Raw genomic sequence first — 14,258 nt, forward strand, 5'->3', positions numbered from 1 at the left:
AATTAATGAAAGAAAAATCTTTGAAAATTATTTTTGAAATATTCAGTTTTTTTTTTAATTTTTAGTTTTATTCTTTTTATATTTTATTATTTGTTTGAACATAGTGTAACTGATTCCACTTGCATGCACACGAAGCCCTAGTGTCTTTATAATATCAGTCCTCTTAATATTTTTTATTTTTTTAAAAATGAGCACTCCTTCATCTTAACCTTACTAACAGTACGTACTTATATTCACAAAAACTTAATACACATAACTGCATATATGTACATGTGTTCTTCCACGCAGAGTGTATATACATATGTATGAAAGTTAACTAAATTCTATTGTTAATTGAATATAAATAAAAAATGTAAACAAAATTCACTCACCAACACATATATGTATTTGTATGTATACTAAGAACCACTCCGAACAATTTGATTTTTAATAAAATGCATAAAACATAATTTTAAAAACAAATTTCTAAAATCAAAAAATATACATAAACAAACAAATGTAATATAACTATATAAACATATAAACGCAACTATCTAAACGCCTAAATATATACAACTGTATTAACAAATTAATTAAACTTTAATACTTTAACGTGAGGCCATTTAGGATCTCCTAGCTGTAACTATATACATACATATTTACATATATACAAGTTAAGTTTTAATTTTATGGCTGAAACTTCCTTTCCAACTGTTTCGTTATATTTATATATATGTATATGAACTCCAACTGTAAACATATAAACATTCTATATCTATACATATATACATATACTTATATATATAATATACGTACATACATATATGTATACAAAACTATAAATAATGTGTGTAGCAGGAAGACACTCATTTAGTGACCAAGCACTGTACTTAAATAATTATATAATCTACATATACATACATATGTACATGTAAAATGAGAAACGAGTGGAGGAGCGTATGTATATTTAGTTGAATTTTATGTAGAGTTTAGCTGGTAGCTTGTTGCAACATGCAAAGTGTAATGAATGTCTTCAGCACAGTGGCGCAAAATGTGATGCTCACGGTACAAAGTGCAAAAAAACCAACAACAAAAAGTAGAAAAAAATCTATTAGAAAAAGCTAAATAAAATTTATAAATAATGTTTGCCTAGGCGTTTGCACATTTGTTTAGATTATTTTTTGCTGAAACTGCCAGGGTTAGATTTTCTGTTAGAATATTTTCCAGCAACATTTGATTTCTTTCGGGGGCCAAAAACAACATTTTTTCCAAATTCGTAAATTCGTATGCTACAATCTTCGCGTTTATGCAGTTCTTTAAAAAATAAAAAAAAAAGCAAAAAGAAAAACAATAAGAAGCGTATTCTTGTAAGTGTGTCGCAGGTGAACACACACTCCTTGAGATTCTGTATGTCAAATGTTATGCAATGTGTGGTGAATAGTCGATGTTAATTGTTAAAGTTTGTGGATGACAGCATATACATACATACATACATATATACAAACAATAAACCAATTGCACATGCACACACACATATGCAAACTGAGAAATAATATTAAAAGCAAGAAAAAAATAGCAACAAATGTATATGCAAAGTATATAAAATGAAGATAAATGTTTATAAAAGTATATAAAGAAATAAAAACAAAAATAAAGAAAGTAAAATATATATAATTTATATATATAAATAGAGAATGCAGCTGTATTATGTATATGAGATGAAATGTGCAAGAATTAATTGTATAGAATTAAATAATAATATTTACAGCATAAGTACATACATACATACATATATATATTAATATACAGACACATACCTAAATATAATATAATATAATAACAAGAATATTAATCAATATAATCCTTTGATGTTGTAGATACTATTTTAGTTAAAAAATACAAACATATATTTATTTGCAAGCATACCAATACATACGTAATATTTATTTCAATTGATTTCACCGAGCCACACACCCACTCACACCCACTCACACCCACTCACACACACACACACATACATATGCACACCTATACATAATATGTAGCAAGCGTACTCGTAGTTTAGTATGTTTAGTTGTTTTCTTTCGAATTCTAAATACATATTTACTAGGTTTTGTAAATAAATAAAAAGTTCTATTAATTATGGTATACTCATTGCAAATGGTTTCCACTATTTATGAATATCTGCTGTTTACGCCAAGCCTGTTATACTACTATGGTCGAAAAGTAGTAAGACTTTGTTCATAATTCTAAAAACTTCTTAATTTATGCTTCAAAACCCATGTTGTCCTCCTCAAAGTAACTTACTTTGCCCCAATACATTTGCTGAATAGCCAGAAGTCACACGGAGCTAAATTAGGTGAACCCGGTGGTTCCGGCACGATATTGGTTGAAGATTTGTCGAAAAACAGACGAAGAATCAATGCAGTATGCGACGGTGCTAAATCATGGTGAACAAACCAAGAGTTGGCACATAACTCCGGCCTCTTTTTACAAAAAGCTTCGCGCAAACGACGCAAGAACCTCAAATAGTATTTCTTGTTGGCAGTTTGGCTGATCAGAAGGAATTCAAAACGCACCACAATCGAAGAAAACTTGCCACGAAACTCGGCTGATTGCTCTCTGTTAACGGCTCGTAAGTATAGATTCAAGACTCATCGCCAGTAGTAATACATTTAATGACATCCTGGTAGTCGGAAACATTGTTAACATGACGCTGTTTCCGAAAAAGTTGAGTGATTTTGGCACCATCGTTCTTTAACCTTTTTTAGGCCCTGATGATCTTTAAAAATAGTTTTAACTGATCTTTCCGATATTCAAACGATGTCAGTTTCCGTTTAATCATTATTTTACGTGTTATTTATCAGTTGATGTGGATGCCCGTCCTGAGGGTGATTCAATTTATGTACTTCAGGAAGACAAGAGTATACTAAACACTAAATTTAAAATTTAAATCAAAAAAATCTTATTTACTCCGTGAACCCTGCAGTTCTTGAAAGTACTGAGCAAAAATTGTATTCAATACAAAACAGAGAGTCTTTAGTTATACAAGTATTAAAGTTTAGTTCCAAATTATCTCGGTTCCAGCTGGTGATTGGAGTGCAACTTCAGACCTTTGATAGTATTCGGTTCAATGCATTTCAATAAAGTAAAGAGTCGAAACTGTCGTAATCTTACTCCAACATCTGTCTAAGGTCGATCCAATAATGAAACACATTCCAGTTTACAGGCATGAGAAACGTTTTCTAAGCTCTTTTGGGCGCTCGCGAGCTTAAATGGAGAGTACTTACAATTAATAGACGCCATAAAAGGATACTTAACAAATTACTAAAACTTCCTTTTTGATAAAGTGAAATAAAAATAAAAAGATATTTCGGAAATGTCAAAGATGATTTTTTAAAACTTCGAATGTTTTGGGAGGGGGCTTTTACAAAACACAGATTGATTTTTTATAGGATCTATAACATATCTATAACTAAATCTGAAACCGTAACCAACGGCCAGAGGTTAACATGGAACGAAGAACTACCAAAGTTCTTTTTAGCCACACTGTTTGATATCAACACCAATTATGGTTAGGTTAAATTAGATGGCTGATCTAGAGGTATCGCACATGGACTACTTTGTGAAGCCATAGGAAAGAAGAACTTCTGGGTTCGAACTTAACTTATGAATTAGCAAAACGCCAATACAGATTTGCACAGGTATTCAATTTCCATTCCTGCCAGTTCGGTGGGATGTCTGAAGGTATTCGTTTTCAAGTGTTTAAGTCTTGACATCCCAAACGCGATACACTCAAGAAGGAAGTGTTGAGTTGTTTCCACCATATCTTCTCTATACAGCTTCAGCAGATGGCGTCTGGTAAGATTCCCAACCTTACAGCATGGGCGCCAATAGGGCAATGGCCTGTTAAAATCCCCACAATTAAGGAGAGATCTACCTTACTGAGGGGATCTCCCCCTAGATCCTTCGATCTCGGACTAAAGGAATTTTGCGACAGCATATGTACCGATGGTGGTCCAACGTTGGTCAAGCTCCCGCGAAGCTCAGCTACATATGTTGTAGTTGTACATAAGAGGATACAGGAGCACCGACTCGCTCTCATTCTACTGAAAGCAGTTGTAGGGTGGCTTTTCTTGCTATCTCATTAGCATTACAATTTCCTGCGATTCCGTTGTGACCTCGCACCCATACCATTCTTATCACAAAGACACTCGATGCTATTGATAGCGATGTTAGGCATACCTTGACCAACCCTGAACACACTGTTAATTAGTTCAAGGCTAGTACCGCCGTTCTGCTAACGGAGTTTCTGAAGTAGGCTGCACTCCTGAGCAGTAATTCAACCTTAATGGCTGTAACCTCGGCTTGGGAAACACTGCAATAGTCAGGAAGTCTGAAACTGGAGTTGATAGAGAGCTCCTAGCTGTAAACCCCTCCACCAACTGCCCCACCCCAAGCTTTGACCCATCCGTAAAGAATTATATACTAAGTAGTCAAGAATAAATCTCTTTTATGAAGATCTTTTATTTTATTTTGATGGGTCTGATTGAATGGCACCTATAAATTATAGTGTTTCCATTTAAACAATACGTTCGGAGATTTTTGCATTTTATAAAAAAAGAGCTTTCTATAACAGCAATGTTTTTGATATATGTATATACATTATTTGTTATATTACGAGGTACGACAATTAAGTAATGAGACTGATTCCATAAAAACCGTATATTTGAAAATTATTCTACAACTCTGCCATCTTCTTCAAAGTAGTCCCCTTGGGCAGCTATACAGCGATTCCAGCGCGTTTTCCATGTTTCCATGCTTTGTAACATTTCTGGAACGCTTCGACTGGGACGTCCGCGAGTGCCCTCGTCACGGCCGCCTGGATGTCCGTAATCGACTCAAAATGTTTTCCTTTGATCACCGATTTTGTTTTAGGAAAAAAAAAGTCACAGGGTGACATATCGGGCGAATAGAGCGGCTGTTGGAACACGGCGATCCCTTTAGAGGCCGAATACTGGGACACGCTGAGGGCGGTGTGGCACGGTGCGTTGTCGTGATGAAAGATCCAGTTACGAGCGATGTCTGGGTGCACCATGTAGACTCGTTTTCGCAATCTTTCGAGTACTTGGCAATAGTAGACTTGATTCACAGTTTTCCCCGGTGGAACGAATTCTTTGTGGACGATTCCACGGCTATCAAAAAAGGCAATAATCATCGTTTTCACCTTCGACTTGTGCATGCGAGCTTTTTTCGGGCGAGGGGCGCGCGGAGACAACCATTGTGAGCTTTCAAGACAAGGTAAGAAGAGTAATGACACACATTTTTTGTGAAAATGATGTACTTTTTTTGAATAGGAAAGTAAATGAAGAATTATTCAAAGTATTGACAATCGCTTTTAACACATTTTGACTACCTTTCTGGCTATTTGTGGATACCATGTCAGTAGAAATGTTCGTTTTTTTGAAACAACCCAATCAGATACCCAATTTTCGTCTTCTGCATGGGAGTCGAAGTGCTGCTCAGCCAATGCGTGTCCCATCGATGAAAGCAAATGTTAACCGGAAGAGGCCGAATCTGGTGAATAGTGCGGTTGAGGTAGCAGCTCTCAGCCAAGTACTTTGTTTGTACTTGTACTGAATCGATTTTGATTTGTTTACAGGTGCATTGTCGCGTAACAACAAAACTTTGCCGGGTCTTCTGGCCCGTTCTGGTGGTCTTGCAGTAATTAGTATTAACAGTTTTTAACTCGTGATATACCACACTTTTCTGATTCCAACAAACATAGAGGATTGCCTTCCTACCGAATCGATATTTTTTTGCAGTCGCTGCTTATGGTTGTCCCGGATTAACCCATGATTTTCTCCGTTTAGGATTCTTCAAATAAATCCATTTTTCATCGCCAATGAAAATTCGATGCAAAACTGAATTCCTTTCGTGTCTTTAAGGCAAAATTTCACAAGAATTTTTTTGGTTTTCATACAATTCATGTGGCACACATTTTGCAAACCTGTGGATCTTTCGCAAAGCTTTCAAACCAGGGATAAAGGGTTGTTAAACTTATTCCAGTGTGAGAGCGCCTCAAAATAAGCGTTTTTTATAACATTTTCCATTGTGGCCAGATCGAACAAAATAAGAATTTTTGGGCATTTTAAATTAAAACACCCAACATTTAGTACGAATAAAAATTACTATGTAGTGGTTATTTATTATATGGAGAAACTATTTAAATCTTTTTAAAGTATATTAGAAGAACTGATTTTTGACCTTTCAATACCCGAAACAAGGACTTAAGCTTGTTAGCTCTCATTCATTACATTTTTTTATTCATTTTCCATTGAAAATAATACTATGATGCTTCAAATTACAAAACGTTTCATCAAATACCTTTAAATATCACAAATTTACTTAATTTTCATTGTTTTACATTTTTTATAAGTGGTCTTGAACGATGCAACAAATCCCTCCGTTTATATATTTTTTGGTAAGATATCAATCTGGCCATCGCTCGCTTCCAATTGCTAAACGTCAAAACCACCTAAACTTTGACAGTTGCTCGAGTTTAGGTGGTTTTGACGTTTAGCAATTGTTCTCTCACTTCCAGTGAGAGAGGAGTTAAACATCTCTTTATCTCTGTTTCAAACCGTCTGAAATTGTTTGTTATGCATCATTTAACATGACTGCCATTTGGTTTTGACTCAAAGTGTCATCTTCATCCAATATTTCTCGCAGTTCAGCGCCTTCAAACATCTTTGGTAGTCTTCCGCGTTCTTCATTTCTCATATCAAAATCATTATCACTGAACCGTTGAAACCATCTTTGATATGCATTCTCTGTTATGAATCTACATTCTCTATGGTAGTTGACTGCTTGCTATAATGAAGCTTAGAGCTTTTTCCGAAGCTTTTTATAGTTCAATGGGTGTAAGCCTAGCTATAACATGATGCTGGTACATTATGGAATGAAACAACAGAGTAGAGAGCGAAATAAGCTAATGTTGCGCTATACAGGGTGCTGTCGTTTCGCAAATTTGCAGTTAGTTACTATCCCATTCCACGAACTCCTAAACAAAAGTTGTACCAGCATGACCTTTGACCATTATGAGTAAAAGGTTTTTCTACATTTCTGCTACGCTTTCGAAAACCAACAATGGTTTTTAAGTAAAATTAATTTCGAAGACTATTTGCAAAAACCATATTTCACAAATGAATTTAGTAATGATGAGCCTTAAGAAGCGATTATTGGAAAACAATTAGTGCAGTAATTAATTTTCGAAAAATTGACCGAACCAACAATGCAAGCTTCTTCTGTTCGTATGGCTGTTAGCAGGGCGTTGACAGAGCCATATCTGTATCTATGTGTGTGCATGAGCCTGTGGTTGTTGAGAGCAAACACCTTCAATTCTATTATGCGCCGTCGGTTGGAATACTTTCAGCATGCCTAGGCTAACAACAATAACAAAAACAATACAGACCAAACATTTAAGCATTTGGAATGCAGGTCAAGCGCACCACTGACCGACCAACAACAGTAACAACAACGACAGTAGCAACAACAGCCACCAAATGAATGGGAAGCAACAAGCGACAACGGAAATATTAAACGCAGCTACTGGCTCGATAATGGCCATAAGCGAGTGCGGGCGGAAGCGCGAGAGAATTGCGTGAAACGGAAGAAATAGCTTAGTTGTGTTCGGGGCGTTGTCGCGGCATCCGATGCGTTCGTCTGGCTGGCGGGCGCCACGTGGTACGGGGTGGTGGACGCGCTTTGGCCGCTGCTTACCTACTCTCATAAATCATTTTGCCCACATGGATGATAAATTTTCATGCTAATTGTTTTTCGGTTCAGAGTTTGCAAGAAATTCGTGTAATTCTAGGAGCAGCAAGCGAGCTTGTTCCTTTGAACTGCACGCAGTTTTTGTGGCATCTGTTGGTCGTGTGCAAGTTTTTGCTTTTTCTGGCGTTTTTATTTTCTTTAAGATTCCTTGTAGGCGCTGCCTCTTTACATATGTAACCTTAACCGAGAACACAAAAGCAACAAATACTTGTTTGTACGAGTATACGTGTGTACTTTCAGTGAATATAAAAACTTCTTAAGAAGTAGATACACGAACATTTTCTGAGAATATTTGTTTTTTTCAAACAGGTTTGTAAGCGATTAAACTAACGCTTTGATTAATTGCTACAACAATAAATTAATATTTGATGATGAAACTTTTAATCAATATCAATGGAGCCGTAAATAGATCGGTATTTGGCACAAAAGTCATCCTACATACCGGTAAATATGACCACAAAATATCTAAGCTCTACAAAAAAAAAGTCTTTTGTCCTAATTTTTTGTTTTCAAGCGTTAAAATTACTGATTTATTCATTAAGGTATTGAATGTGCTTTTGTTTTTATGATTACATTCTATTTTTATCAATTATCGGCTTGTTAATGATAAATTTGTCTACAAAACTTTTTCACGTATATACATACATATGTACATACATAAAGAGCACATGATTCCCTATCTTTGTCTCCTTACCGAAAATATGCCAAAAATCATACGGGCTTAATAAAATTCAGGCTTGAATATAAAGGGTGATTTTTTAAGAGCTTGATAACTTTTTTTAAAAAAAAAACGCATAAAATTTGCAAAATCTCATCGGTTCTTTATTTGAAACGTTAGATTGGTTCATGACATTTACTTTTTGAAGATAATTTCATTTAAATGTTGACCGCGGCTGCGTCTTAGGTGGTCCATTCGGAAAGTCCAATTTTGGGCAACTTTTTCGAGCATTTCGGCCGGAATAGCCCGAATTTCTTCGGAAATGTTGTCTTCCAAAGCTGGAATAGTTGCTGGCTTATTTCTGTAGACTTTAGACTTGACGTAGCCTCACAAAAAATAGTCTAAAGGCGTTAAATCGCATGATCTTGGTGGCCAACTTACGGGTACATTTCTTGAGATGAATTGTTGTCCGAAGTTTTCCCTCAAAATGGCCATAGAATCGCGAGCTGTGTGGCATGTAGCGCCATCTTGTTGAAACCACATGTCAACCAAGTTCAGTTCTTCCATTTTTGGCAACAAAAAGTTTGTTAGCATCGAACGATAGCGATCGCCATTCACCGTAACGTTGCGTCCAACAGCATCTTTGAAAAAATACGGTCCAATGATTCCACCAGCGTACAAACCACACCAAACAGTGCATTTTTCGGGATGCATGGGCAGTTCTTGAACGGCTTCTGGTTGCTCTTCACCCCAAATGCGGCAATTTTGCTTATTTACGTAGCCATTCAACCAGAAATGAGCCTCATCGCTGAACAAAATTTGTCGATAAAAAACATTTCGAACCGAACACTGATTTTGGTAATAAAATTCAATGATTTGCAAGCGTTGCTCGTTAGTAAGTCTATTCATGATGAAATGTCAAAGCATACTGAGCATCTTTCTCTTTGACACCATGTCTGAAATCCCACGTGATCTGTCAAATACTAATGCATGAAAATCCTAACCTCAAAAAAATCACCCGTTACAAACGCCGATCATAATATCTTTTTGTGACGTCATCTCCTTCAGTGAATTTTGATGTACTTCTTCGATCGACTGAAAACGAGACCCACGGAGCAGCAATATCAGTTTAGGGAACAAGAAAAATTCTCATGGAGCCAAATTTATTGAACAGGGTGATTGATGCTCTTTTTGAAAAAAAATTCAGCCTTATCGGCACGAGTCGAACAAGAACGCGTTTCATACTCCTCGTCAACACTTGGATCGTCAGGTCGTCAAGCACTATATCCTACGCTTTTTTAATATTTTCATCAATTGAAGAGATCGAAGGTCGTCCAGAACAGAGCATGTCTTCAACGATCTCTCGACCGTCTTTGAAGGCGTTGACCCGCTCGTTCATCAATTGAAGAGATCGAGGGTCGTCCAGAACAAGACATGTCTTCAACGATCTCTCGACCGTCTTTGAAGGCGTTGACCCACTCGTAGGCTAGTGGTTTTGATAAAACTAATTCACCGTAAGCCTTTTCCAACATACGCAATGATTTAGCATACGAAATTTGTTTCGAAATATAAAATTCTTTGCTCGATATTCTTATCCAATGTAAAAATTGCAACGCGCTACGGAGATGGACCGACTTAAGCAGCTGTTGTAAATAAAGTGGTTGAGAGATCCCGCTCACATTTGACATAGAAATTAAGGACAATCCCACCAAATAAGTAAAAACATTTTTTTTGAAATGTCACTTAATTAGGAATTTATTCGGTAGTTGATACGGAAACTTATCCAGTTCTTTGAACACGCATGGCAAATACGATTCGTATTTTGGAAAGAAAGTTTGAATTATTGCTTACGTGTCTATCCAACGGACCAATATAAACATAAAAATCTTTGTGTCATGAGATTGTCATAGATCGAGATATTTAATATCGATACTTTTAAGAATTTAAAATGTCTGACCTTCTTTCATTCGTTAATATGAAAATTAATTAATTAAAGTGACACATCTATTTGTGAAATTTCGAAAAACTAAAATTTTCAATTCTTGCTCTAATTTCATATTTACTCGATATACCTTCAAAAATAAAATACTAAACTTTAAAATTTTAAATATTTTTTGCGTTAAGGACTTTAATCTTTACATAGATATATAAATCTTCTGACCGTGTGTTTGCATTTGAACTGCTCCTAAACGGATGGACCGATTTTGATGAAATTTTGTGTGTATGTTCAAGGAGATTCGAGATTGGTTTAGATTTACAATTTGGTCCACTGGAAAATGTTTTTTAAATTATTTTTTCATTTTTAATCAATTGTTAATTTTGGAATGTTTGACCGATAGATGGCGTTACCATCACAGTATCCAATATTCAAACCTTAAATTGGCGTAAACGTGCATTAAACAAAACGATACCAAAGTAAAAGGCGTCATCTGTGGATCAAGTTTTTATATTGAGGACAGAGTTCGTTCTTAAGTAATAAATTGGGTGATTCAATACATCTATGGGTAGCTATAACATATTTTTCATACCTGCTAACTATTGGAGGGGGTATCTTGACAGGCAATTTAAAATTGGAAAAGGTCTGGCATAAAAAAATAGCGGCACAAGTGAAGTGTTGATAAAAAATTTGAGATATACAGAAATCTTTTCGAAGCATTGCACAGAGCAATACAATATTTAAACGGGAACGATGAATACATATATGCGTACAATTTCAAACTGATCCTTCCTGAAAAATAATAAAATTGCTAAATATTGGGAATGGTAGAATAGAGCTGTAATCAAATACACAGTGCAATGAATTAATACTGGCTATTTATCATTCGATGAATAATATACTACGGGTATCCCAAAAGACTGACGCCATAACCTTGCCAGCCGATTTTTTTGTCTTTCCACGCTTGAGAACCGTTCTTAATATGCAGTCCACCAGGCTGACAATCGATTGGACTCGATTGATTTCACTGATGCACAGCCCAAATTCAATAGTATTTTTACCCCAAAAACCAATTCTTTCTTCACGCACGAAATTCTTTATGATTCATTTTTTTGTAAACTAACACAAGTTGCTTCACCAAAAATGCGATTATTCCTTAAATAATATTTATAATCTAACTAATAGAAATAATATAGATGGTATTAGTAGTACTACCTACATATGTATCACCCACATTAAAACGTAGGCGGGTCCCCTAGTAACTATATATTATCGAAAGAAAAATTTTCAATCATTTATTTTACATATCTTCTAGTCGCAGTTTTTTGTAGGGTTTAGTCTATAATAAGTTATAATATACATATGTCATTTAATTATTGGTAAATCAACTCCGCTTAAAATAAGAAATATTTAAATGAAATAAATTGTGATATTCGAAACTCTGCTTTATAGCTCTTTATGCCCGCAGGAAAGTAATTAATATGCGCCGATAAAGTCCTTAGCTTTCTTGTCTTATTTTAATTAAAATTGCAGTAATTTAGCGAACGCCTTCGTTATGTAACTGGGTGTGTCCGTTTACTCGTATAATTCATTTCTTACAACGCTCAATACATTTCTGCTCACTTTTCGATTATGCAAAGTTTCAGTGTTGCGCGAACTTAATTTAAAACAGCAAATGAAAGAGCAAAATGCAAAGTTTTTGATTTATGTGCCATGTCGAGCTATCACAAAGCGTTATCTAGTTGGCGTTTGCACGCTTGCTGGCAACGCCGTTGACACCGCTGCGGTTTAAATGCCTCCAAGCGCAAATATCGCCGCCATTGACGAGCGAAAATATGTCGTTGTCGTTGTTATGAACGGGGCGGGTGAGGGGCGCGGCATGCTTGTCTCTTCGCAATCACAACACGCCAACAGCAACAATGTGCAGCTGCGTGTAGCGCAGGTGGCGGCAACAGGTTTTCATGTAACTAGCAACCGGCCGCTAACTGATGGTCGCTGCGTCGCTACGCTGCTGCGCCGGTGACGCTGGCAGCCGATTTGACGAAATGCCCGGCGTTGGCGGTAGCGTATGAGCAACTTTGCCCTCCGCTCATGAATATTTATTATCTTTAATGTTGTTTCTTCTACTTTTTGTTTCATTTCGTTTCGTTTCAATTAAAAAGTTTTCGTTAACGGTAACTAGGTGAAATCAAATGTGGCTCAAACACGTTGAAAGGTGATAAAGCAAAAAATGTATTAAAGCAGCGAGCAAAATAAAATGTGTTTAGCTAGTGGTTATTAAAGAGGGGTGCTTTATATACCTGTGACCTTTTTCACGCATGTAGCACATCTACCAGCTGATATCAATAATTTTGTTAGTCTGTATTTGTTTTAACACACTTTCCACTTTTTGTGTGGCGACATGCGTGCATTGTGTACACACTTGTCGGCGGCATTACGTATACTTTTATGGGGGTAATTGCATGTTATCCACTCTGTAGTGTGCTTATAAAATATGCAGACAACCATTTTAAGTTGTACAACGAGGGTAACTCTTGCAGAGTTGTTGATTTGCTTATGTGAAATGTCATGTCCTGAGGGAAAATAAATGCAAGTGGCTCTGGGTATTTTTGGAACTCGGAAATATTCGTGAGTTCCGTGCTCAACGAGTAGGTGACGTCATTATGAAAATAATAGCCTACAAGCATATATGTATGTAATTTAGTTAACTCTGCGCTTCGTGCATGTTGCTTCGCGTCTGACGTATTTATAATAACTTGCTTAATAAGAAGTTTTGCTCTTCTTCACGTCTATGAGATATGTACATATGTCGTTATATATGTAAAATATACACTCATACTTAGCATCATACATTTTTAGTACAAACACATTTATGAATATGTAAGTACTTTTATGTTCAGTTAGTTTTAGATCAAATACCATATATTTATGCTACAAAGACGTAAAGAGAGTATTTGTTGTGCATATCCTATAATTTTCTCCTTATTTTTTATAACAGCGCGCCAGTCGTTCTTCCTTTTCGCTGTTTGGCGCCAATTGGAGTTTCCAAATGTAGCCAGGTTCTTCTCCCCCTGGTATTTCCAACAAAGTGGAGGTCTTCCTCTGCTTCCTTCGGCGGATACTGCGTGAAATACTTTCAGAACTGGACTGTTTTCCATTCGGACGACATAACCTAGCCAGCGTAGCCGCTATCTCTTAATTCGTTGAACTAAATCAATAATCTTCTTTTCTCTCGAAAACGAATAAAGTCGAGTCATCAGCTGTTGTCATCCATATAGCAGGATGGGGATGATGTGTGACTTGTAGAGTTTGTTCGTCAAGAGAGCACTTTACTTCTCAATTGCCTACTCAATCCGAAGTAGCAACTGTTGAAAAGAGTGAGAGAGATCCAATGCAGAAGGATTTCGAAGCTGACGTTGTTGTTTCTGTTATAGCTGGTTCCAAGATAGACTGTTTATTTGATGACAAGACATATTTCGTCTCTTTCTCGTTCATAACTAGATCTATTTGCTTCGCTTTCTTATCGAGTCCGAAAAAAGCAGAGCTAACGGCGCGGTTGTTAAGGCCAATAATAACAATATCATCGACGTACAACAGCAGCTGTACACTCTTATAGAAAGTGGCACCTTCATTATTTAGTTCTGCAGCACGAATTATTTTCTACAAGAGTGGATTGAAGAAGCCCTTGTCATCGATTGATATCAAACGATTCGCAGATCTGCTTCCCGATCTTGATGGAGCTTTTGGTGTTGCAGTTGTATTAGCTTGCGAGGCAGTTCCTTTTCGTGCTGTCGAAGGTGGCTTAAAATCGACAAAGACACAGACCTTTTTGTATAAGAGAAACTTATA

Source organism: Bactrocera dorsalis, chromosome 2 (genome assembly GCF_023373825.1).
Source record: "Bactrocera dorsalis isolate Fly_Bdor chromosome 2, ASM2337382v1, whole genome shotgun sequence".
In the NCBI taxonomy this organism is placed as follows: Eukaryota; Metazoa; Arthropoda; class Insecta; order Diptera; family Tephritidae; genus Bactrocera; species Bactrocera dorsalis.